Source organism: Corvus kubaryi, unplaced genomic scaffold, assembly GCF_017639235.1.
Source record: "Corvus kubaryi isolate FWS band 111438036 unplaced genomic scaffold, C.kubaryi_AGA036_p1.0 37225, whole genome shotgun sequence".
In the NCBI taxonomy this organism is placed as follows: domain Eukaryota; kingdom Metazoa; phylum Chordata; class Aves; order Passeriformes; family Corvidae; genus Corvus; species Corvus kubaryi.
In genome coordinates, this window is record NW_024581064.1 from 658,279 (window position 1) to 684,652 (window position 26,374).

The window sequence follows — 26,374 nt, forward strand, 5'->3', positions numbered from 1 at the left end:
AGTGCCGAAAACTGCCCCGGCGGCGGCGGGCCCGGCCCCGCGGAGCCCCGCACCCCGCGGCCCGCACGGCCTGGCCACGCACAGTAACGGCGATTCTTGTTCCCCGCGGGCGGCTCGGTGCGGGAGCGCGGCGGGGGCGGGCGGCACCGCAGGCCGAGCCCGCTCGGGGCCGGGGTTAATGACTCGGGGCTGCATCGCCCGGCGCTTATCGCACTACGTGAAACGCGGGTCCTGTCGGTCCCCGCCGGGACCCGCTGCGCTCGGGTTCCCGCTGCCGCGCGCACCCTTCGCGGGCAGCGTGTGTGTGTGTATGTGCCCTGGCTGTGCACGGCGTGCGTGGGTGCCACGCACACGCGGGGTTCGGACTGTGAATTATTTATAATTTGGGTTGCATTTGTTTGTGTCTTTGTCTTTTTTTTTTTTTTTTTAAATTTTTGTTTTTTTCCCCCCCCCCCCCCCCCCTTTTTTTTTTTTAAACCAACAAAAATTGGTTCCGAGCAAGGTCTGTTTCTCTCTCCCGCTGTGCTTGGGGCTGCTCTCGATATGTCCTGGACTCTAACGCAACCGTGTCCCCTCTGCGCCGGCTGTCTGTCTTTCTCCTCTTCTTGCTCCTGTTTAATATGGAGCAATTTTCTGGAGACTCGGTGACTCCCTCCTTAGGGTCACATTGAGTTCGAATACGACTGAAGGTGCAGGAATCCTGCAACGGAGGAAATAAGGGAATAGAGAGAATGGGGTCAAGTTGGCTGCTTAGAGGCCAAAACTCCCATAGCTGCCTTTAAAAATATATGTATAATATTTGGCTTTCCTCACTGTATTACGGATTGCAGCTTCCCCTTTCAGGTATTTTCCTTACAGCTTAAAGCCCTCGCTTCCTTTTGCCTCCCCTAACACCCTCCCCCTGTTAGAGGAGAAGGGGGGGGGGAGGAGGGAAAATAAAAGGAAAAGAAATGGGGGGGAGAGAGAGGGGAAAAAATAAAACCCATTGAGTTTAGGCAAATAAGGTTTGGTCTCCGTATCCTATTACAAAGCACTTTGAATATGCAAGACATCACACAAGACCAGTTATTCCAGTTACGACAAACTTAAAAAGAGAAAAAAGCGAGGCATGTTTAGATTGTAATTTGTTAGAGCAAGATCCGTATTTAAAATTCTGTCTTTTAAATATTTTTTTTTTCTAACCTTGCTTAATATCCAGCCTTTTCTGATGTCTGGGTTGGGTTTTTGTTTTTGGGGTTTGTTTTTTTTGGGGTTTTTTGCATTGTTATTATTAAAATCTTTCCATCGAGTTTAGGAAGACCGCTGCGAGCAACGCATTTTCTGTATTTTTGTTCCTGTATCTCGGAGGAGAGTTGGCAGGGATTCTGTGGTTTGCAGTTACACAATATGTTATCATGTTTTTAATCACTAAATCATTGCAGTGGTTATAGATTTACAGTCTTAGGGTATTACTGAGCGGCGCAGCGCAGCCCGTGTGTGCGGGGACATACGAGAGCATGCTGTTAACATGCTCGTGAACTTTGCTTTTAAATCATTTCCCGGCCGAGCCGCGGCAGAGTGCGGAGCCAGCGTTTTGGCATCACCCCTCCATGCACTTGAGGAAAGTTTGTGCAACCCTCCCGGCAGGGCAGGAGCTCCGATGGGCGTCGTGCACGCCCTATCCTACGGCGCTGGCGGTAAGCGGCGGGTCAGGGGGTGCGAGGGGTGGCCAGTGGGCCGGGGCCGCCACCTGCGTGGCCGGGGGGATCGGGCCACCCCACCGGCCGCCCTCTGCTCCCGTTGCATCCTTTATTATGTAACAGAGCCCTTGGCAGCATTAAAAATTCAGCATTACAAGCTGATTGTAATGCTCCCTCATTAGGGAGCACTGTCTGGTCCGGCACTGAGTGAAGGCGGATCGTGGCTTTTTGGCTGCCGCAGCAGCGCAGACCGGAGAGCAGCTGGGAGGGGGGCGAGCGGGGCGTCCCGGGCCCCCGACAGCAGGATCGTGCCGGGCTCCCCACCACCATGAAGCGCCGGCCCTGTGGCCAGGCCCAGGGCTCGCCGGGCTTCTGCTCTGCCGCCGGTCGAGGGCTTTCCCCTGTGCAGCTGCCTGAGCTGCCTCCTGGCCGGTCCTGCTCCGCAGGCTGCCTTCGACTGGAACAAAAGCAAAGAAAAGGCACATTAGAGGGGAGCGAAACTCTGCATCTGGCCCCAGAAGTTGCTTTGCTGTATTTGTATATTTTTTTCCTCCTCTTTTCTTTTAAACGTGGTCATTTTGGGAGCAGAGGGCAGCAGGAAGTTGGCTCCAGCCCCTATCCCGCGCACCGTGCCGGCCACAGCAGCACTGGTCCTTTGCTGCAGAGCCTCCGGACCCCCCCTCCCGCCCTGCTGCTGCCTTTTGTTCCCGCAGGACCGAGCCAAGGTGCTGCTTGGCGGGCCAAGGCAGCGCGGGCGGCCCCGTGTGCCTGGCACTATCGGCTGGACTTGTCATGGCCGCTGTCACACTGGGGCCCGGTGGTGGCCGCTCTGACAAAAGCAGAGGCGTGTGTTCCTCTTTCATCTCTCTGCTTTGACCCCCGCCCCATTGCTGTCGGTGTCGTGCCAGAGGCCAGGAGCGGCAGATTTGCTTTGGGCCTGGCTGGTGGTTGAACGGCTTCAGCAGGAATCGCTGAATCCCAAGCTGATGGACACACAGCTGGCTGCATCAGCCTCCCTGTTAGCACCTCCTTCCGCTTTCCAAAATAACAGTAGTAGCAGTAATAATAATAAAAAAAATGTTGCGTGGAGAAGCAGAAAAAGAATTAGCTGGCTTTTACATCAACTTTATTCACATGCCGTGCTCTGTTCTGCGGGGGCTCGATCCCTCGTGGGAGCATTTCCCTACCAGTGTCGCTTTCTTGTCTGCGGTGGGAGAGTTTTCGGCAACCATCTTCTGTGGGTGCTGGTGGCGGCGGCGCTGGCCCTGCTGGGGCTGGAGGTGTGTTTGCGCTGCGGAGATCGGTTCCAGAGAGACAGGCTCGGGAGAGGTTGAGTGTTTCACGGCTCCTGCATCCCTTCACCAGAGTGCAGCCAAGGTTTGGCCTTTGTGTGGCTTTGGGGGCCATGTACCAGTGGGTGCGTCCGGCTGGCAGGAGAAGTGGGCTGTGAACAAAGCTGGGTCACGACAGGTCCCCCTGGCCCAGCACATGCCAGACCCCTGTGCCGCTCGCAGGCTCCTGCAGCTGATGACTGTGGGGGCTTCAGCCTGGGAGAGGCCCCTGGGGCCACAGCAGGTGCCTGTGGGGGCTGTGCCCGCTGTGCTGCTCCTGTTTCATCATGGTGGGTCATCCCCCACGCCGTCTGAGAGCCCATGGGGAGGCTGCCCGTCCCTGGGGAGATGCAGGGGTAGACTAGAGAGCGGAGCTCCTCTCTGGGGAGCAGGGCTCCCCCTCCCTTCCTCCTCGACAGCCAAAATTCAGGCTGGGTGTCCAGCGCGTGGCAGCAGCGATGGGGCTGTCGAGGGCTGTCGTGGCAGGAGAGTGGGAATCAAAACATCTGTGCGCAGGCCTGGGCGCCGCAGCCTCTAATGGTTTCGACGGAGCTGTTGTGGTCTGTTGTCTGGAAAATCTGCATTCTGCGCCGTGCCCGAGGGGGCCGCGGCACCACAGACCGTGGCGGTACCTAAATATAACCGCCGAGGGGTGAGGTGAGGGCAGCGGGAGCAGGCCGCCCGCTTGCCTTCTGCTTTGTCTCTGATTTGCGATTCAGGCATTTTTGTTTGCTCCTGAGGTTGGGTTTGTGTGTAGGCAGGGATTGGAGAAATAGATAAATTCCAGCTAGTTTAAAAAAAATACCCAAACAACAAAACAGGGTGGATGAGTCGGGCTTCCCTCGCTGCCGGCAGCGGTCCTGCTGCTGGGTTGGGGATCCCACCAGCGCTGGCCACCCCTGTGTTCCTCATTCCCCTCGGAGACGCTGCGGGTCTCGCTGAGGTCTCACTGTGCCGGCAAGAAGCCAGAGCTTCCAACGCTTCCTTGTTGGCTGTGCTGGACAGATGTGTCCATCTGTCGGTGCGGGAGGTGGGTGCTCGTCGCCACAGCAACGCTGGCTGTGCGCGGGGCTATGAGCGCCAGGTGTGTATTGTGTGTGTCAGAGGTGGCTGTGAGCACAGTCCAAGTTCGTCCCCACATGAAATTATTTTTTGGTTGGGGATGTCAGGAAGGGAGCTCATGCAGGCCGCAGCTGGTGGTGGCTGCCAGCGCGCCCCAGGCGCTGCTGAGGTGGAGGGGACAGCGGGATGATAGCGGGTGCCGCTGGCAGGCTGCGGCCACCCGGCTTTGCCCTTGAGTTTGCTGCTAGGAGAGACACTTAGCTGTTGATTGTAATTTCATTATGTCACAAGTGCCAAACATGCCTCTTGCTATGAAAAGGCAAAGAGGACCAGCAGTATTTTTCTTTCCCCCCTCCTGGAAAACAAACATTTCACAGTGTTCTCAATTGTGTGGTGCACGTTGCTGTTGAACATGAGGATGCTGGCCCTGTGGTAACCAGGCTTTCAGGTATTAAATTTGGTGAGGGCTGAGCTGCGCGGATTCCTTGGCATGGCAGTGATGCTGGAGTAGACAATGTGCTTGGCAGCTCTGGTAAAATGTTTTTTCCCATCCTCCCCCTGCCCCGGTATCTGGGAAAGTGGAGCCTGCAGGGCCTATAACACGTTATTTCTTAGTGTTTATTTTCATGGCCCAAGTGTGCCTGCTGAAGCATCGGTCCCTGCCGGGGAAGATGGGAGCTAGTCCCAAACCCTCAGGTCCGAGCAGCAGCGACCCTGGGTCCTGCCTTGGGCTCACCTCGTACTTCCAGCTGCGCTTTCCTAGCCGGTGGTAGCCCACTCCAAAATGGCTGGTTGGATTAGTTGGGTAGCAGGGGGTTTAACCCTCCTTCCACACTGCCACCGGCTGCCTTGTGCAAACAGACCGGCGCTTGATGCGGAATTCAGCGTGCAAACGGAATTGCTGATGTTAACATGGCAATGATGTGCTTGATCCTGCTGGGTTGGGCAGTGGGTTTCCTGAGTGACTGTGACGTCTGGTGATGGGCTCAGACGGTTTTGGTCTTCTTGTTATAATGGAATTGAGTGAAGAAGGGGGAGGTGAGGAGGGTGCGGAGGCACAGCTGGCTGAGCTGCCATCAGGTGCAGGTTGTTTGAGATGATGCAGAATCTGGGGCTTCTTCTCCAAGGTGTGTTTGCTGAGGTACCATGTGGTGGGAAAGCATGTTGGCAGGCCTGGAGGCTGGTTCAGGAGAGTGAGCAGGGAAAGTGCACAGAGCTACTTGGTGTTTGAGGCACAGGTTTGAGAGCTGCAGAGTCTGCAAAGCAGCCCTGCTCCTGCAGTGTGAAGGTGTTCTGGATTCAGGCTGTGCACAGCAGCTTGTGCGTTCCAGCTGTACCTCTGGTGTTGCAGAGGCTGGTGCGCAGCCCTTGGATACCTCAAAAGCAGAGCAGGGGCTCTGCCGTGCTGGGGTGTGGGAGGTTCCCGCACAATGGCTGTGGAGGCGATGCTGCCGGGCCGTGGTTCCTTGGGTGTGCAGCGTTGGACAGTGCTGGGTGCCGGTGCCAGTGCCAGTGCAGGAGCTGGTCTCGAGTGAACTGTAGCAGTGTGCTTGTGGCCGCTGGAGTGGTACCGACGGGTGGTCTTTGCTCCTGGTGCATGTCCCCTTATCGGGCTGAGGTTGCTTTGTGCTGTGGCATGTGGGTGAACGAAGGCCAGGGAGCGGAGGGCAGACGGCCACCACGTCCCCGTGTCCTTGTGCGGTTCCCACCGCAGCCCCTGACTGTGCCAGACAGAACTGTAGATGTCAGGCTTTGCACAGAAAGGAGAGCGGGGAGGGAGGGCGAGGAGGAGGCACAAGCGCGCAGCAGCAGGGCTGTGAGGTTCAAATTAACCTTCTGCTTTGTTGGTGTTGGAGTGAGGTGCCCCGGCCGCCAGCACAGTGCAGGCCCACCATCATTCATACGCAGCTACGTGGAGGAACGGGGCCAGGAGCAGGGCATCCTCCCAGTGCTGGTGAGGGAGGGGGACAGCAGGTGCCCGGGACACTGTTGGGCCCAGACACTGGAGGCGAAGGCGCCCAGTGGGACTCAGGGGCTGGCAGGGCTCACCGTGTCCCCAAGGTGCTGCGGTCAGTGCCTTTGCATCCGACTTTGGGTGCTCTGGCCTGTCTTCTGGAAGCCGGGTGTGCAGCACCCGGGCGTGTGCTCCTACACAGCTACTTCAGATGTCAGAGCCTAAATATCTCCTCTTTAATTTTCTCCTGTTAATTTTGTCTCTTTTAGTCTTACATACTTCCTTCCCCCGTTCCTTTCTTCTTGCTGTTTTTCATCTTCCGTAGAGACAGTTAAAAGCAGCTTAACACCGTGAGCTTGTTTGGAAGTCAGAAGATCTGTTTCAGCTCTGACACTGACTTTGGGCAGGACACCAAGTGTTTGCCTCTGCTGGAGGATGAAATGGGATGATGTGTAGTTCACATGCAGGGACTGTAAGTGGGGGTTAATTGTGAAAAATCATAACATGTCTTAAATCCCCAGAGCATTGTTTCATCCTTAAATTTTAAGTGGAAGTACCTGCTGTGCTGGGGGCAGCTGTGGAGCAGAGGGATTGTCCAGAGCACCTCAGCACCTCCCAGCAGAGCGCTGTGCTCAAGACCTGTGCTGTGGTACTAGAGAAATGGAGCTGGTTCGTCCTTTGTTTTTGACACCGTCTCATCCCTCTTGGTGTTGCCGCTTTCTGGGGTGCAGTGCGCTGGGGTGGAGGACTGGTCATGTTGGGCAGGGTTTGTAGCCCTACAGAGTCCAAGTCTAATCTTAAAGGCACATGTGGTGGTGTAGGGAGGTGTACATCCTGAGCTCCTGTTCCTCAGGATGAGCTCCTGTAGGCATGGCGTTGGGCCTGCAGCACAGCTGGAGGAGGCGGCAGCGGGGTGGAGCATCTGGTTGGTTGTGTTACTGATCGAGAAATGAGGATGGTGGACAAGAAGCACGCACTGCCCCACAGCAGGCTGGTGCTGGAGGAGGGCTCACTGGATGGGTTTTGTGGCAGTGCATCATGGCTGGCAGAGGGGAGAGCGGGTGGTGAGCTGGACGCTGCTGCCAGCCCCATGCCCTTTGCTGGCCACGGAGCGGGTTGTGAGCCGTGTGCTGGCGTGGGGTGCCCAGCCCTGGCGAGGGTGGTCAGCACCACGTGCGCCTCCGCTACTTCAGAAACCAGTCACTCGGCGAGTAGCAGTGCCTGTCTGAAGGAGCTGCCACAGATGTTTTTTTTTCCTTGATTGCCTTATTTTAACCAGCCTCTCCACTGTTTCCTCTTTATTTTGGGCAACATGGAAGTCCCAGAGGTTTGCATGAGATCCTGGAAATTCCCCAGGTGGTGGGTCTGGTGCCAGTGCAGCCCTGCGTGAAAAGCTGCCTTCATGGCAGGCTTGCAGCGGTTTCACCTGGAACTGCAGATGTGTGAACAACAGAGCCAAGCTCTGGAAGTGCCCGGGGGATTGCTTGGAGCCTGTGCAAGAGGAGGAGGAGGATTGAGCTCTGATCTGTACAGCAGTGGCTGGGGTCAGCCTCATGGGAGGAACAGCATGACTGACTTCTCTTCTCTTGAAACTTCCCAACTGTGCCCAGGGCTGCAGACCTAGTTGCCAGAGGCCCCCTGCAAGGTCCTCTGGCTCTTGGCAGTACAACTGGGAGTGTCCAACCAGCCACTTCTCTAGCCATGTTCCTCGTTTAAGCATACCTTTGTGTCTCTGGAGTGATGGGATGCTCTCTTGGGACTGGAGGTTTCCTTCCTTGAGTCCAAGTAGCCACTGGCTGTGTGAATGTCTGCTTAGTTCAGGCAGGAACTGGATGTCAAGACTGGTTTTTATCCCCCCAGCGATCTTTTTCTCAGTCCCTTCTTGCTTCTGGGTACAAAGCCCATGGAGTAGCAACGGTCAGTGAGATGCTTTTGGTGAGATTCCTCAAGAAGCACTGGCTGTCCTCTGGAGATCTGAAGTTCTGTACCGCTGGAGAACATGAGTGGAGAGGTGTTGGGCAGAGACATAGGTATTTTACTGTTGGTGGTGCTCAGTGGGTCTTCTGCATTTTAAAACAAAAAAAAAAGTGGAGAAACCAAAAAAAGCTCCATCTGCCATTAAAGCGTAGTTGCCAGGAGGTGGAGGGGAGGAGTATTTTGGTCACAGTTTTCCCCTATGCAAATATTTGGGATATTAAAAGCTGTGTCTGTGTCTTGTTGAAGGCCTTGCTGGACTGTGGAGCAGGACTAGGTGATTTTTCAACTGCTGTTTTAATTTACTTTTGTTAAGGCTCAGCTCTCTCCATTAGTCCCATTACCTGGATGTTGAACAGTTCCAAGCAGTGGTTTTGGCTGTGCCTGACCAGCACGGAGGGGATGAGGGCCTGAAGTCAGCGCCATGGTCCAGGTCACTATGAGGAGGCTAGGGCAGTTCTGAGCCCCAGAGGTGATGTTGGTGACTGCTGTGGAGATGGTTCCTGGCTCCCTGGTGCCTGGAAATAGAAGGACTGAGAGTCTTAGGGTGCAGATTGTTTACAAAAGAGGAAGAAAATGGTAAAATAAAGGTTCTTTTTGTAGAAATAGCTACAGTGAGTACTATGGGAGAAAGGACAGAGGTGGTGTTCTTTAATGTTCTCACGGTGTCTTGAGTGTAAAAGTTTTTTTGTTTGGTTGGTTTTATATTTTAAAGTTCCTTCTTCCTTGTATGAGCCTCTTGCACAGCAGAGGAAGAGAAACACTTAACAAAAATAGAGCCTGTGTTTGCCTAAAATGAGGTTGCTGTGGCATGTTTAGGACTTGAGACTGTGACTTTGAAGCTGACTGCGTTTCATACTGCTGATACCCTTTTAACTGTCTTAGGTAAACAGTTCAATTGGGCTCTGAGAAATGTCTGGTGAAAACTGTGCTTGGCTCCTCATTCTGACTGTTTCAGAGGTTTTCAGAACAAATACCCTCTGCTTACCAGCGCTCTTCCTGCTTAGAAAAGTTTGCATTGATTTATTATTATTTTTTCAAAGGATTTACTTGCACATTAGAATGCCCTGTGGACATTATTTTCAGTTCAAGGAGGGTTTATTTTAGTTTGGCTTAATTGAATTGGAAACAGTTATGAGCTGTACCAAAGCAACTTGATTTCAAACCAAAACAGGAATGTCCACGAGCAGGTTCACACTGCTGTATTCACATGCCTGCACTGAATTCCTCTTGTTTGCCTGTGTGTAGGAACTCTTGGCAAGTAAATCACAGTGACGGCTCAGTGGTGCTGAGGCAGGACCTGGAGAGGCTGCTGGGGCTGGTGTTTTATCTGTGTGTGACACTGATGCTGCCACCAAGGCCAGCCTTGCCCTGGATGCTTTTTCCTTTTGCTGACACGGAGCTTTGGGGCAGTGGCACGGGGAAATAGTTTAGGGAAGGGACCTGAGTTAGAAAAACTGCTAAAGGACGGGGGGGGAAAAAGCTTCCTCAAAATATTTTTATTTTTGGTTGGTTTTTTGCCAGTTTCCCTTTAATTTGAAATAATCATGTGGTACAGGTTGAAATGGCTTTGCTGGAGCGGAGGGGAGCAGGCAGGCAGGACCGAGGACTATTCCCAGAGGAGCGCTTGCTCTGCTGCTGCCCGAGCCAAAAGCATGGTCCCAGTGTGGGGCTGGCTCCTAAGTGTGCATTTGGTGTAGGGTGCTTGGGAGGAAGGCACTGCTTTTAGTCATCCTTGTTTTGTTACCCTTTTGCCCTTTCAGGAGTACAGCAAAACTCAGAGGATCCCTGTGCAGCCCTTTCACCTAAGGAAGCTGAGCTATGGCTGAGGCAGAGGCTCAGCTGAAGGGTGAGCTCCTTCTACCATGGAAGGAGGAGCTGGTCCCCACAGTGCCCTGGCTCCTTTGGAGCATCCTTCTCCTATTGGGAGCTCTGGCCTGGGGAGCTGGGTGGAAATTGCTGGGCTGTGCTGTGGGTGAGCAGCTGGGGCTGCTGGCAGCCAGGGCCTAGTCCCTGGGCTCTGCCGTGTGCGGCTCTGGCCCTGCTCCAGCCGCTGCCGCGGGCTTCATGCCCTGGTGCGTTCCGTGTGTTCCGTGCGAAGCCAGCACCTGGAGCTGGCAGCCTGGATGGCTTCTGTTTGTGGTTTCACCTGCCTAAATAAACAAACAATCTGTTTGCTCCCCCTCCACCCCCTGTTCCTCTGCAGCAGCACTGGCCAACGTTTTGATGAAGGATCTGGATCCTGTTTTCTGAGGGATCTATACCTGCCCCAGGTAGCTCCTTCTTCTCCTGGGGTAGCTCCCTCCTCCCCTGTCCACTGCTCTTTGCAGTTCCAAACCAAGTATTTGCTGCAGGTTTTGAAACTGATTTTGGTTTTATTTAAGCCATTGCCTAATCTCATGTCCAAGAAGTCTCTTCTGTGTCTTTCTGACTTTGCAGAGTTCTGGGATGTAACTGGTGGCAGTGGAGGGGCTGGCAGAGGCTGCACCGGCCACTGGCAGAGAGGAGGGTGGCCAGGCACATGCTGTGCCCTGCCCTGGTGCGGGTTGTGCTGGGTCTGGCTGTGCTCCTGGGTCTCAACTGTGTATGTGTAGTGTTCTCTGTGTGCTTGTACATCAAGTGTGTTTAGACTCTACACTGAGGTCTGTCTGTCCATCCACATCCAAGCACCAGCGCAGTGGGGGCTCTGTTGGGGACATCTTTGTATAGATGCCCCTTTTCCTGGTCATTACAGAGTGATTCCTGTGTAAAACCTCCAGATTCTGATTGTTTCCATAGACTGATGATTTCTTAATGGTTTATTCTTTATAAAGTCATTAGTAAAGCAAAACATCATACCCCAGAGTGAAAATGTGATCTTAACTGGCTCCCAGGCGAGGACAAGCAGAAGTGTTTTCTCCTGCAAACACACACTCAAAAGCCAGAAGGGTGGTTTCTAAATCAGATGATGCAGGACCTGAGTGTGGAAATTGCTGTTAGAGCTGCTGTGATTTCTTCAATAATGTGTGTTCTGAAACTTTGCATTTAGGGGTAAAAAAAAATCTAGTCTAGAATATTTTTACTGTACCGCTCGTTCAGTTGTGTGTTGTCTGTTGTGGTGGGAAGCTCATCCGTTCATCCTGCCTGCCGGCTCAGACTTGGCTCCTGTTGGGATGTGTCATGCTGCTGGCTGACTGCAGACACAGTGGTGCTGGTTTCCAGCACTGTTCTGAAGCTGCGTGTTCCTCCTGTGCACAGGGCTCCGGGTACCCTGTGGCAGGGCCAGGCTGTGCTGCTTTGCTCTCTGCCTGAGCTGCAGTGATGAGAAACTTGCATTTAATGAAAGTCACCATCTAAGGTTCTTGGGATCTTGCCAGTGAGAGTTTCCTATTTAAAATTAGAAATCAGATTTCATTTTTCTTTTTGTGAAGCCTTGATGTGAACTGGTAGTTGCTGGAGTTTTCTTTTAAATCCCGCGATCCCAGCTGAGGTGACTGGGGGGGAGGAACACACAGTTAAGCAAAACCCTAAACAGTGGAATTGAAGATTTTGTCTTTTTGTGAGACAAAAAATAGTAACTTTTGTGTAATACTGAGTCCTCAGTGGTAATAAGTGACTCATTAGGCAAATGCAAAGTGTGTAAAGGCAGGGAGCTCTGAGCCCATCAGGGTGCTGGCGGGTGTGCAGGGAGGGCCCGAGCTGGAGCTGGGAGGCTTGCTGCCAATGGCACCTGCAGCCTCTGCCGGGCAAGGAGGAGAAACCTCCGAAGCAAGGAGGCGAGGTGAGGTGAAATGTGTGATAAAGCCTGCGGCCATAGTGGCTTTTGGAAGGGTAAACTTGTTGAACTGCTACAGTAGCTGGATTTTGTTCTGTTCAGGTAATTTGTTTCAGGCTTTTGGGCACATTCTTTTGCTATGTCAGATGTGATTTGTTCTTTGTGACATGGGTCTGTCCATCTTCCCTGCATGGCCACTGTGGTGGGAAGCCTGCTCTCCCCTTATCCCGGGTGAGGAGCAGCATGGCTGCCAGAGTGAGGAGCTTCCACTTCGGCTTTTCTCTGGCAGCTCTTACTTCACTGTTGACTGGGATTGAAGAATTTATCCCATTCCTTTGTTTTACATGCAAGGAAACCTTATCCCTGTGGCTTCTGTTGCTGCTGGTTGTAGGAGTGTTGGTGGAGATAAGGGCCCGTTCCCTGTGCCCCCCCGGGAGCAGCTGGCAGCTTGCCTGCCATGACCCACAGGAGCCAGGCTGGATCTCTGTGTACTAATGGGCCTGCCTTGTCCTGCCTTGTTTGTCATGATTTGTGGCTGCATTTGTATGCAAATACTAACAACTTGCTGCTGAGTTAATTAGTGTTTTTTCTCTTTGCTTCCTGGAGCTTAAGCAAAAGGTCTTTATTCTCCCCATTTCGGTGGTCTGAGCTGCTCCCCCCCCCCACACCAGCATGCCCGTGCTGGGTGTCCTTAGGGCAGTTCAAGCCCAGTTGCATGAACTGGCTGCAGACTCTTGGGGACCTCAGGACAAAGGTGTCTGTTGAGGGGTTGAGGTGGTCACTGCAGCTGGATGCTCTGGGATTGAGCACTTCAGAGTTGGGGTTGAGCACCTTAAATGCCATGGGATGGATGAGTCTCAGACAAGATGCTCCAAGGGTGGCTCTGGTGACCTGGACATGACAAGGATGGAGTGGGAATTGCTGGCCTTCCACACCAGCTGGGAGTTGGATTTTTGCTTTGACAAAGGCAAAGGCAGGCATTTCTTCCCCTCCCAAGTAGGGTATCTTTGTGTCCTTGGTTGGGCTCAAGGATTTTACTCATTTTAATCTTTCATTCCATCTCCTTTTCTGTGGGCCTCACAGGTGTTTGGGTCTGCCAGAGCCCCCAGGTTGGAGGGGTTACCTGCTGTGCTCTGGGGCAGGTGGGGTGGGCAGCAAGGAGACCCTGGGCAGGAGCTGCTCCAGGGGCCGTGGTGGTGCCCAGGCTGTGGCTTCAGCCAGCGTCAGGAGTCTAGGCAGTAGTGCTTGTCCCACTCTGCCTCTTTCTGCCCTCCAGCCAAGGCTTTTTCACAGTTACTGAGTCAGAACTTCTGTTTAGTTTTTAAGGCTTTGTTTTTATCCTGGAAGGCAGGGCTGTGGCTTCTCAGTAGCAGGGGTGACAGCATCCAGCTTGAAGCCAGGGACTGGCAAGTTCCAGCTGGAAACCAGTGGCCCTTTGCCCCTGGGTTGGTAAGTGTCACCACCTTACTTATATTTGAAGCCTCGGTGCCTTATTGCGTGATGGTGGAGGAGTGAAGGTGAGGTGGGGTGGTAAGTTGTGCAGCACTGCATCCCGCTGGAAGAGGGGATGTACCCACTCATTAGTGTGGAGCTCCCCATCCTATCAAGGAACGTTCCCAGGAGTGGCAGACTCACTGGTCAAGATACATTTCCTGATCCCAGAGCCCGAATTGCTGCATGTTTTCTAGTCATCTGAGGACTAATGAAAGAGAGGGGGTTTGGAGTATTTTATTTTGGTTTCCTGTTTCAGTGCCTCTCTGAGTTGAAGAAACGCTTCTGATACCCAGCAGTGTTTTTCACCACTGGATTTTAGACATGGGAGATGTATTTTTCCCTACTCTTGCTTTTCCATTTCACACCCTGCAAGGCAAAGGAATGTGGCACTGCAGACTCACCATGCTGAATTTTTCTGAGGAAGTACAGAAATGAGGATTTTTCTGCAATCCTTCTGAACAGATTCCCAACACTGTAGTGGGCTTATAACTCCGTAAAGCTGAGACTTCGTAGGAAACCCAAGTGAGCCTGGGTAGGGTCCAGGCAGGAGGGGTTGAATTTAGGACCCTGCAGAGTGAAATACAGATTTTTCTAGTTCCATTTGGGCTGTTGGGACCGTGTCTGTCCTAGTGACTGTCTCAGTGCAAAGGTCTGAGGTGAGAAGCAGCTTAAAAAGGCTGTGTGGCATGTGAGGAAGCAAGTTAGCTCTTAATCATATCATATTGGCCTCCTTTGCGGCTGATACATCTGCTGTAAAACGCTTAGTGCTGAGTGCCTGATTGGGCAGCCCATGCTAAGTGTTCAAACTCCTGCTGCCTTTTTTCTTCAAACAATATCTTCTGGCTTCCAGATTTCTGATAAATTGATAAGAGGAATTGCGTGAGTCAATAGAGTTGTAGACACTTTGCCAATATAACCCTAGCGCTATTGATCTGCCAGTAAATTAAAGTCTTACTTAGAGGCTGCCGATATTTCTAATCTCCTGCCTCACCAATTACACCCTCCCAGCTACCTGGGAAAGACAGCGATGGGAGACGAGGCTGCCGAGGCTTTTCCAAGCAAGTGGGGCCGTGGCGTGGCAGCCGATGCCTGTGTGGGGCCAGGGGTTTGGGGACTGGCGCTGGCACCGAGTGCGGTGGCACTGGGGTGGGTACCTGTTGGGAATGCTGCAGAAGGGATTCCTTAGGTCAGGGTTGAGCCTCCTGCAGCTCCTGGGCACAGCCCTGGCTGCAGGAGGATGGAGACAGTTCAGAGGGGCAGTGAGCCTGTGTCCCTCGGCTGTGTCCAGCTAGGGAGCTGCCCTCAGCCCTCTGCCTTCCCTGGCATGGAGTGGCCGATGCCATCAGGTCCCGATGCCATTGGGATTGTGGTCCTGCAGAAGGGCCTCTGAAGAACGAATGCTTGCTGGAAGATGTGGATGCAGGGAACCCCTTCCCTGCTGCCTGCCCTGGGCTCTGCCCCTTGGCTGCTGGGTTGAGGTCCAGACAGAGCGGGGCTTTCAGCTGTCCAAGAGGCCATAGATCAGAGAGCCCCCGCCAGGCTCCCACGTCGTCCCCACCCCCGGCCACCCACACACCCCCTCCCCTGTGAAGTTTCAGTGGATTCTTGCCTGATAAGCCCCTTTCAAGTCTCATTTACGTTTGAAAGTCCATAGCTAGCTTTGGGAAGAAATCTCCAGATAAATGCTGTGTTCTTTCTAATACCCCAGAGCGAAAATCAATGGGAGGGATAATTCCTTCCCTTGTCCTACATGGACTTTCATGTGTTTCTACCTCCAGCAGCACCTTTTAAATAAAGAGAAGCAGCAGCCACCCTCCCCTTTCTACTCTGCCCCCTGGGTCCCAGCCCAGGCCTGCCGAGCGTAGCGGGATGCAAGGTGTGGGGGTCCCTGTGTGGAGACGGGTGCTCAGCTGGGGGGTTTCTGTTGGCCCCTTGGGTCCAGTTTGGGCTTTTACTGGGAGAAAACTGCACATCTGTCTGGATTTGCAGGACTGGCAGTAGGGATGTCTCTGGGAATTCACATCCAGAGTGGTCTGTAGCTGGAGCAGAAGACCCAGGTCTTGGAGGTGGTGGCAGCAATACTGTGGTGAAGGGATTTAAAAAAACCATTCATTAAATCCAGTGAAGTGAAGGTTCTTGTCATATAAACTGCTGCCAGGTGGAAGATGGCCCTATAGTGTTATCAATTTTTAACCTAAGCTTGTGCAGAGCACTCTGGGCAGTGATGTCTCTTCTGCCAGGCATCCAGCAGTGCCTGCTATGAGGCACATCCAGTTTCCAGAAATACCTTATAGGAATTCGTAGCTGGGACTGGTCTGAGACAGCTGCTCCAGACTGCCCTGGAACATGCTTCTATCTAAAGGTTGCATCCTCCTGCAATGAAGTTCTTTATCTGGCCACTTCCTTGCTGGCTGCACTGAGCTGCATTTTCCCTGGTGTTGTGAAGTTATTGTATAGACTGTACATTAAAAATTGTAACTATTCCAAGTCTGCTGTTTTGGCAGGGAATCGCTGAGTCTTGTGATCTGTCTGTAATGGAGTGGAGATGCTGAGCTGCAGCAGGATATATTTACACTGAAAGCTTTTTCATGGAGGAAACATCTGAGCAGCTGAACGGCATGAATGATGTCTTTAAATTTCTGGTAGCTCCTGGTACAGTGCTGGCAGCAATGGGCAGGTAAAGGGGAGTAGCTGTGCAGGTTGCCTCCCCTGGTTAGAAGAGCTGAGGCAATGGGTGAGCTGAGGGAAATCCTGTGTGGACCAGATCCTCAGAAGAGATGCTGTTAAAAAGGGTGACTCAGTCCTTACTGTATTGAGATATTTGAATCTTGTTCATGCCTGGTGATGCTGATGCCCAGGGCAAGGGCAGGTTGGAACAAGGCTTTTCTACGTTTCCAAATAAGTTTTCAGGGTTTCCTTGAGGCTTTTTGCTCCCTCCTGGCCACAGCTTGAAGTCCCACAGTCCAAGGCTGGATAAAGGGTTTGTGAAACTTTGTGGATGGCAGATAATTCCTCACTTCTTTTAGCTGGAGCATGTAATGGATGAGGAGTTCAGCTTGTTTTTCCACCCGTTTCTGTTGGCCAGGGCTGGAGCTGCTGCCCGCAGCTCTCTGTGGAGCAGGGAGTCGCCCGGGGTGGCTTTTGTCATAAATTACTGCACTGCACTCAACAGGGAACGGTAGCATCAGGATGAAACCCATTCATTAGCAGTATCTGCATGCCTGCCCAGGTTCGCCTTTAGGATTGGGATCGGCTGAAGCTCTTTCTGGTGGATCAGTGGTGATTTCTCTCCAGCTGCCAGAGACAGAGGTGACTCGACCACTGGCCCTTGTGTTTCTCCTTTGCATCCTGAAATATTTGGTGTTCTGTATGTGAACTTAATGACTGGTTAACGGGTTACAGTCTAATACCTCTAATTCAAATGTCTCTCAACTTGCAGGAAATCTAAGTTTGGGATTTTTGTGCTCTCTGCCAAGGCTGGCATTTGGACAGTGTTCCCTAATTTATTTCCACAAATTGGAGAAGGCTGTAATTTACTATTTTAAGAAGCGCGTGTTTCAATAGACCTGTAATGAAAAAAAGAAAGTTTGGTGCATGTCTGAAGCTGTAAGAATCACTGGACTGGATCAGAACAGTAACATGTAGTAATTTGACGTTTGCAAAGTGGACAAATTCTTCTTAATTTTTTCCTCTGACCTGTCTGCAGAGCAGTGTATTCATAGTCACAGAAGCACAGACTCGAAGGGGCTCTCACTGTACCAAGAGGGTATTGCTGGCACCATGGTGGTTCTCCTTAGGATCTTGCTTTGGAGATTAGGGACCCCATGCCCATGCTTCATGACCTGTAGTTAACAGAGGGAAAAACTTTAACTCCTACCCTAAAACTTGGCCTGCAGTGATACAAGAATGTGTTTTTTTGGGTGGATAGTGAGTAAAATAGGTCATAGCTATTTTATATGTGTGTTTGAAGACTTACAACTCTGTCTTTTCCAAAGCTTTACAAGACCAATTCCCCATTGAAACAAAAAGGTTCACATAACCTTCAAAGCAAATCTTGAGGTGTTTTACCCCACCTCTCCAGTACCTCCAGTTTGGTTCAGCCTGTGAGCTTCTGGTTTCGGGGTGAGCGAGAGCTGCCCTGCACTGTGAGTGAGTAGTGCTGTGGTTGTGGTGGTGTAAGGCAAGCTCATAGGCAACTCCTTTGTGTGTTATCTAGCAGAAAAACAGCATGTGAAGCGCTTCTCCAGTCATCTCTACACATGACTGGTCTAGTTGTTTAAGGTACAGATTTTGCTACGTGTCTGTTCAGCTGTTTTCCGGCATCATTAGTGTATTGGAAGCAAACCCCGCTGGATTTGGGGCATAAGTCTGTGGCTTTGCTGCCACGTTGGAGCAAGTGGCTCATTGATAGTTCCTGTATTAGTCACCTAACTTCATGTTTCACCTCAAATATTAGAAAGGAAGTTGAGGCTAGAAGTAAAGTGTTTCTGTAAAATAGTAAAAGTTGTGTTAAGATAAACACTCCCACAGGAACAGTAACTTCAGAGGGCACATGCTCACCTCAGGTTCGGAGGCTGTAAGACTACATTGGACCATGTCTCTGCTGTTGGCCCCCTCTTCCCACCAGATGTTCCAGTACAGGTGTATAACATTCTCTGAAACACAGGTTCGTGGTGGAGGTGGTGGGGTGGGAGGGGGTGCACGCCTGCATTTACCCCTCGAGTTAGCTGGTCTGTAACTTGCAGACACGACCTGTCAGACATTGTCCTTGGTGGGCCAGCAGAGGTGTGGTGGGAGCTGTAGCAAGTGCCAGATGCCCAGCAGTGTATTAAACACTAGTTGAGTACAGGAGGGCATATCACAGGAGAGAGATAAGCAAAGTTCTCTGATTGTGGATCAATAAAGGTTAGTGACATCATATCTCAAAGTGAGAGAACCTGCTTTCTGCAGACCATTTATCAGATTGCAGGCAGGAGCAGCGTTAACCTCTTCCTAACTAGGGGTCTGCTCCTCATCTGCTTCCAGACCAAATCACCTTCCCTGTCTCCCCAGAAGGCTCCTGACCGTGCCTGTGAAATTCCAACAATGGCACATTGGCGTGGCCATGCCAGAGGGGTTCTCTTTCAAACGCTTCTGCTCAGCTCTCTGCAGCATGCCGTGCCCAGTGGGAGAGCACGGTGCTGGGCCAGCTGGGAACGGGGTCACAGCATGCACTGCTGTTGGAAGTGCTTCCCATCTTGCTTTATCTGCAGTTCTCCAGTAAGTTGATGCTGTTGCAGCCTTGGTGAAGTGGAAGATGGCTGTTTATCAGTGCTGGAACATGATAAAGTTGTGTTGGTTAAAGATTTGGCACTATGCCAGGTGTGTTGGGATGTAGTTGTTAAAGGCATCCTTAGTTTACTGGTTTGGTCCTTAGATTAACCATTTTTCTATGGTAGCAGTGGCAGCGAAATCATCGTAGATGGTCTTCAGGAGGAGTTGTGTGGGGCAGCTGGAGGCCTTGGGCGCAGTGTGTGCTCCCCTCCTCGAGGTGTCCGTCCTCCTGGGTCTGCTGTTATTGTTACCAAAATAGATTAAACGTAAACTGAGTGGATCAGCCCATTCTACAGTCCCGTTTGTGTGCTGCATGTGGTGAGGCACCAGCTTTCCACATGAATGCAGCTTCTGAATGTGGGGGGTGTGGAGCCGCGTGCCTCGGTCGGATGAACGCAGCGCCGGGAGTTGTGGGTGACCCCGGCATGAGCAGCTCCGGCGAGCTCCACAGGGACAGCCTTGGGAGCACACAGGCTGCTTGATCCAGCCCAAGGGGACCCACCAGTCCCCACCAGTTTTTTTAACATTTTTCACTTTCTGATCTTGTCTTCAAGTGGCTGGTAACATGAGATACCTGCAAATGAGCAAACCTCCCTCTTCTCCAAATGCCAGAGGAGTATTAAGGATCCTCCAGAGCATCCATGCCCTGCAGTAGGGAGTAGGGTGTAGGTTTTCCTGCTTTGCAGGTGCAGGTCTCTTGTTTTCCATGAATGAAAGGAGAAACTGCTGCCTGGAGGAACGTGTGGTCAAGGTTTAGAGATAAGATTGTGAGGACGGATGACAGGCAGAGGGTCAGGGGCAAGAACAGAATTAATTCCCTGAATGAACTTCTCTTGTCTAGCAAGGAAATACCAATTTTTTCCAGAACCTACAGAGACTTGAGCCATAAAGACTTTCTGATTAGCTTTCATCCTTTTTCCATTGGTGATTTCTCATGGCAAGGAGCCCTTTTCTGTGGTGCCCTGGGCTGTGCCCCAGGAAGTGTCAGGAGGCTGTGCTGCTGCATGTCCTGGTGGGCTGGGGGGACTCTGGTGATGGAGCCTGTGCTAATGGGCTGGTGTCCAAGTAGAAAGTGTATTTTCAATGAGGAAGTGCTGAGATATTAGTGGGGCCTGGATTACCCTGTGATTGTGCTGTCAATACTGCTGTATTGAGTCAGAGAGAGCCTGCACGACACAGGGAAACACTTAGCTCACTGCTGCTGCTTATTGAGAAGCCAATAGCAATTTACGTGCTGACACTTGACACCGAATCCATTCCCAGAGGTACTCCTGCTAAGCCACTGCTGGGCTCGCCCTCACACCTGTGCCTTCCCTCGGCCTCAGAGCTGCAGGTGTGATGATGCTGGGGCTCCTCCAAACGCACCCGCCTGCTGGAGGGGCTGGCAGCTGCCCCTGGAGCTCTGATGGGACAGGCAGGTGGGGACCAGCTCCGTGGAGAGGGGTGGAGAACCTGCACTCCAAAGAGCTGGTCTCATGTGGGATTAGCTTTATTCGTGTATTCAGTGAAGAAGGGGGAATGTGGGTGCCTAAGTGTCTGGGACCTCTGGACTGGAGCAGCTGGATTCCTTCTGTCCTGTTTGTCTTTTCCTGAGACAAGCACAGCTGAGCCTGATGGCCTTTCTGGCATACACACACACCTTTTAAGAAAAACTTAAGATCATCTGCTGCCAAATACTTTCAAGAGGAATAATAACATCCAGGATATTTCTTTGAGGCTGAACTCCCTAAAATGGGAACTAAGCCATGAAGGAGTGAGGATGGGATGAGAAGAGAGCTGTAGTACTGGAATGAGATGGCTGGAGGTGGGAAGCAGAACATGGGGAACCTGTGTCCTGGTGATGTGCTCAGCAAGGAGCATCAGGTGCTGGTGCTGGAGCACTGCAGGAGGCCTGAGGAGTTGTAGACCCAAGTGGATGGTCTTGTCATTGTCTTTTACAGCCCCAGTGTGCTGGAGTAGTAAAGCTCCTACTGGTTTTTAAGTGCAGTTCTTCCTGTTTTGCTGCATTGCCTGGCAAACAATTTTACACATTCTCTGTTAGCTGTGGTGTTGTTTTTTGGTCACCATTCTCTTTGCAGTTCCCTTGTGTGCTTGAACCTCCTGGGAGGGTTAGAAAACCCGTGTCCTAAATCTAAAAGGAAACAAAGCAAGTGTGCTGCATGAGGGAGGCGCTTGGAGTGACTCTTCATTTTGCAGAAGTAGAATTTAGGTCATGTCGCAGGTCATGTTTCACATATCTGTGTTGCTTCTTGCTGGCAGGTTGTTGTAGCCAGTGTGTGGTGTCGTGGCTCTGCAGCATGTGGGGAGAGGAGGGAGCGAGCCTAAAGCGGTTGGTGTTGGGCTGTCCTGCAGCTCTCCGAGGAGAGCGGGGACGTGATGGGGATGTGTCACAGTGTCCCCAGACGGCTTCTAAAGCAGGCTCTGCTGTGCAGGTGGCCTGTGACCCTGTGCGGGGTGGATCGTGTGGCTTTGCTGGCAGCTGGTCAGGTATCAGCCTGCCGAGGCTGGGAATCGGCCTTCCCTGCCAGGATGCTCTGGGAACGGTGTGCCTGTCCCCCTGCCTTGCCAAGCTCTCGTCCCAACACAGGTGTTCCCATTTACAGTCCAGAGCCAGAGCAAGCAGCAGGTGCCTGTTCCAGAACTCACTGCTGTGTGTGGTGGCTGTAACCAGAGCTGGGACAGGGTGTGGCCAGGAGCCCACCTGGAGATCTCTGGGGACCCAATCACTCTGTGTTTCCGCGATACTGGCTTCTTTCAGACACTTCAAAAACTGTGGCGAAAAACAGTACAAAAATAGATTTGGTGAGAGTGTAACCAGGGCAGCAGTGGCACATGATGGAGGGGAGCAGAAGAAGTAGGCCATGTCTGCATCCAGTGCCTGTTGAACCTCAGCGGAGGGTGAAGCAGCAGGCCCTTCTGCTGGGATGCCGCCTGGCTGGGATGGCAGGTGTGACACCTCGGCACGTGCTTTTGTAGAGGTCCCTATTGCTTATTCTGTTTTGTTCTAGTCTAGTGCTAATCGTGTTCAGCAGTTGCTCCTCTTAATTACTGGAGTACTTTTACAGAGATGTAGCAGATTAATCCTTTTAGTTCTGCTTGCTGCCAGAAGAGATTGCCACCATTATTCCGGCGCTATGGAAGGAGAGGTTGGAGCATGAAGAAGCAGGGCTAAATTTAGACAGCTTGCACTCACACATGCTGCTCTGTAGCTGTAGAGGAGCGTGTGGTGGCAGGTACCAGTGTGAGCAGGGAGCATGTACGCAGGTAGGTGGGGCTGGGGCAGCCCAGCTGAGTTCTGTGGGTGTCACAGCTGGGTCACGACCTGCTCGGGGAACCCCGGCAGCTCCTCGGCGCATTTCCAGCAGGGAGGGCAGCTCCAAGGCATCCTTTATCTGGTCCTTGCCTTGCTGGAACACAAATATTAACTGACAAACAGTTGCATAATAAATGGCACAGTCACTGTGGCCTGTTGTTCTTATCTTCCTCCATAAGAAATAAATAGTGAAAAGTAGGAAAGTTAACTTTCAAACCAATATGCCTCCTCTGTGCTGGCATTAGTGAGGCCCCAGGCATGCATGAGGGCTGCTGAATTTGTGTCCCAGAAGCTCAACTCAGAGGAAATGGAGGAGTGTTCCCATGTTACCTGCTGGGTCACGCAGGACAGATGAGCGTGTGGGCACTGTGGGGTAGCACATGCCAGCTGCCTGACACAGCAGGGCTGGGGACCTGAAGCCTTAGGTTTGTGCTGGAGAACCTCTGCCCCAGCGCTTGCTCTACCTGTGGCTCCCCATCTGCTCCCCACTCAGGTGTTCTCTCTAACGTGGTCACAGTCATACATGTCATTCCAGCTGAGATCTTGCAGTGCTATTATTGTGCCCTTTATTGCTTCCTTGTCTCCACAAATAATCTGAGCAACATCCTGGAGATTGTGTTTGCCACTTGTCCAGCTGCATCCTTTGGTTCATCCTGACCAGTGCATTAGTCTGTCTCCTCCTGTGTAATTCCCAATTGGTAAACCCTGAATTTACTGCAGAAGCTCAGAGTTTTCCTGTCATAACCTCGGATTTAGTTGCTCTCTCGTTATTCTAGACCTCAAATCCTAGCTTGTGTAACATTCTGGTCTTCTAGTGTGTTGGATATGCTTCTCAATTTAATTTCATCAAGGATCGGTGGTTTCTGCTGACTGGCAGCAAGGCCAGCAGTGATGTTAGTGCAAAGGCTCCCAAGGCCTTTCAAGAGGGGAAGCCTTTATCCAGGGCAGTATTTTCTTTCCATCATTTTGGTGTCAGCTGCTCTTGGCCTAGTTTTATGCCTTTTTTAGATCATAGCTAGTGCCCATCTTCTCCCGCACAACTCCCCAGTGCAGTGTGGAAGAAGGGGCAGTTCTTTCAGTAAAGGGAGACACAGGGTTAGTTTTCACAGCGTGTCTTTATGTTTGATCCTGGTCTTCATTTATTGCTCTCTCTTCTATTATTCTTGCCTTCACAGTACTTCCTGCTTTCTCTGTTAGGATGGAAATAAACCCCACAGCAGTGTCTTCCCAGCCCTGTTTGAGCACAGGTATTTGCTGTCTGTACCCGGCATAGATCCTGAGCTGATGGATGGTTACACATATCTGATGCTGAACCTGTTGAAAATGTACTTGGATATTCTTAATTGTTTCAGATTGTGTAGATTTAGATTAGATATGAGGCCCTGCCACAGGGTGCTCAGAGAAGCTGTGGCTGTCCCATCCCTGGGAGTGTCCAAGTCCAGATTGGACGGGGCTTGGAGCAACCTGGGACAGTGGAAGGTGTCACTGCCCATGGCAGGGGGTGGAATGAGCTAAGCTTTAAGGTCCCCTCCAACCCAGCCCAGTCTGTGATTCTGCGACAGCTGCTATTTTCAGCTCAAATCATGAAACACGAAGAGAAAATGCAGAGGGGCTGGCAGGTATCTTGAAAGTTGAGGTGAATGGTCCCCTGGGGGGTGGGGTGGAGCAGTTCTGTGTGTGCTGATGGGTTTCAGTTGTCTGAGCTGATCTCCCTGGCTCTGGGTGCTGCTGCTTTTGGGGTGGCTCCTTCGTACCTCTCTGCTTTGGAACAGCAGCAGGTCTGTCCTTGTGCTGCTGCGCTCCAGGTTTCCATTCAGTCTCCCTCAAGAAAGATGGGGGCATTCTGGACCTGGGTGGTTCTAGTTTGGAAAGGCTCATTCTTGGCTGATGTATCTGAGAAAGCAGTTTAACCTGAAGTGGTCTGTGGCTACTTCACAGTGCTTGCAGGTGCCAGTGGAATGAGAGCCAGGTGTGGGGTGGGAAGAGGACAGTGCCATGCTGCTGTGTCCTGGGGTTCAAAGGGAAAGTAACGATTTGCCTTTTCTCTATACTTGAATTTGAGTCTTTACAAGAAGTAAATTCATATAAAGAATAATAGAAACTGAAATGAAATGGATGATTATTACTGAAACCTTTGAAAGAATGCAGATTGTCCCAAAGCAGGCATTCCCCTGCAGGGCTGTCCCAGTCCCACTGCCGGAGGTGGCTGGGAGGCAGCAGTAGGTCAGGACCAAAGAGACCCCATGTTACACCACAGGTTTCGTTTGGCTTGTTCAGCACCAGCTGTGTTGTGCAGGGCAGAGCATGGGGATTAGGGGTGGGTGGGGAGCTCCTTGGCACAGCCAGCAGTGCTGGGTCTGCCCTGATGGTTTGTCCTGCTCTTCCTTTTACCTTTGTTTCATTTTACTACTACTTGACTGGAATTTTGTTGAATTTACGGTCTGTGATTTCCAGTGCTCAGGGTCAGGGATGGCTGTCCCACACTGTGTGTTCTGGTGCCTTCTGAGGTGGTTATCGAGCAGCTCCCTTGTGCCTGGCTCCGCTCCCTGCGTCCCTCGCAGCGCCCGTGTGCCGGCTCCTGACGCGCCCTGGCTCTCGTTGCTGCAGGAGCTCCCAGCGCCAGCAGTGCGTGATCCGCAGGCTGAGCCGTGGCTGTGACGGGTCATTCTGGCAACTGCAGCTTATGATTAAAAAGAATATCAGTCACTGTCATCTTGGACCCCAGCACTGGTGATCTGACAGTCCACAATGCATCAGCTTATTCCTCATCAGAGGATCTTAGACTCAGGACTGCCCCAAGGGTTGTCCTGTGACCAAAAGGCTCTTCTCATTTCATGACTAGCACAGCCAGCTGCACTATTTCACTGCCTGAAGATGCGTCTGAGAGACCCAGAGGATCTTCTAATTCCAGTTTTTGGCTGGATCTTCAGGGCCTCCTCCATTCGTGGCTTCAGCAGAGCAGAGGGTTGGACTGTAACGGCTGCTGTGTTGTCACACCCTGGAAATTCCCTTATGTCCTCGGGGAAGTCGGAGTCTTCACGTTGGCCTGCCGTGGCCTTCAGCCTTGCAGTTCTTGTGCTGGACAGTGGCTGCTGCTGAGATCATCTTCACGGGGGCTGGTTTGCAGCTGTGCTTTGGGAACCTCCGTCTCGTGTGACCGGTGCCCGGGGCAGCCGTTCCCTGGCTGCCAGAGCTCTGCCAGTGGTGTGCCTTGCTTCTCACTCTGCAAACCCATGGACCTTCCTACAGCTCTGGTGTCCCTGAGGGCAGGTGCCTCTGTGTGGGGCGAGTTGGGGCAGAGGGGCTGATGCTTCACCCCCGTGCCTGGCTGTTCAGAAGTCCCAGGTGTCCATGTATCTTACGGAGAACATGCATCTCTGTGCAGAACACAAGCTGATGTGTTTTCCAGACCTGTGTCCCTTGGAAAAAAGTAGTCATGTAGGGGTTTGTTTTCCTCTTCCTTCTTGTTCCCACTTTCTGTCATGTGTTAAAATTTTATTTTAATTGAGTAGCTTGTTCACAGCTGTATCTTTAATGCTGGCATTTACCATGGCTCTGAGAGATGTTTTGAGTAGGATGGAGAACCATCCATAGGATCATCCATGGCAGTGGGTGATTCACATCAGGAAATGAGTTAGGCAACAGAGTTAAGGAAATGTTATCTATTAAATGTCTTCAGCTTATCCCGTCCCTTGAAGAGCTGGGGGCAAGGAGCAGATCGGGCTGAGCTCCGAGGAGATGGTGTGTGGATACATACAGAGGGGCAGATTTTAGGGAGCTCAGAAAAGGGTCTGGCATCGTCTGTGGCTATGTAGTCCACCAAACACTGTCATGGGCTGGGCAGGTTTTCAAAGGTCTGATGGCTGATTTTATGTCCCCATGGAGCCTGGAGCTCAAATGGCAGCTGGCTGGGCTCCAACTCCTCCTGCCATAGTTTGTCTCACTGTGTCACTGAGAAGGAAGGACCTGAATTCAGTTAAGGATGAGGGGAAGAGGACATTGAGGAGGGCCCTGAATCTCAGAAAGCTCAGGGACATGCCTATAAAAACCTATGGCTTGAAAATCATGTATTTACTGTTTTTATTGATAAACAGAGTGTACAGGGCTGTGAAGAAGTGTACAGGGCTACTTCTCAGCCTCCCTTCCAGACTGATCCTCTTGGATCAGCTGATGGGGAGGGTCAGTCACTCAGCTTTTGATGCTCCAGAGGCTGGGCTGGATGAGTAATGATTCCTTTAGGCCTGGCTTCCTGGAGATATCTCCTTATCCTCCTTCACCCAGGTAATTAAAACCTTGTCAGCGCGTGCTGGTGGCGGGATGTCTGCTGCTGCTCCCGGCCCTAGGGGAGGGATGTGGGGGGGAAGGAGGTTGTCTATTAGAGACTTGTTGTGTAAATGAGTTCATTCTTTGTGGCTGGGCAGAGGGGAGCAAGGGAGAGGAAGGAGCCGCAGACAGACATTGCTCTGAGGTGGTGGCCTGGGTGGTGGGGTGAAGCATCAG

At 52.0% G+C, this 26,374-nt stretch overlaps 1 protein-coding gene across 5 annotated transcripts in view; it reads left to right on the forward strand.

The window, feature by feature from the left end:
• ZFHX3 (zinc finger homeobox 3) overlaps positions 1–26,374 on the forward strand; it is a 395,458-nt gene that overhangs the window by 270,421 nt on the left and 98,663 nt on the right. The window contains exon 1 of one of the 5 annotated variants that reach the window (XM_042022870.1): positions 1,434–1,676. The exons of 3 other annotated variants lie outside the window; for them this stretch is intronic. The gene's annotated coding sequence lies outside the window, so the exon portion shown is untranslated. Of the gene's footprint in view, positions 1–1,433; positions 1,677–24,431; positions 24,443–26,374 lie in introns of those variants that run through there. One more of the 5 variants, XM_042022871.1, reaches the window with a different exon arrangement.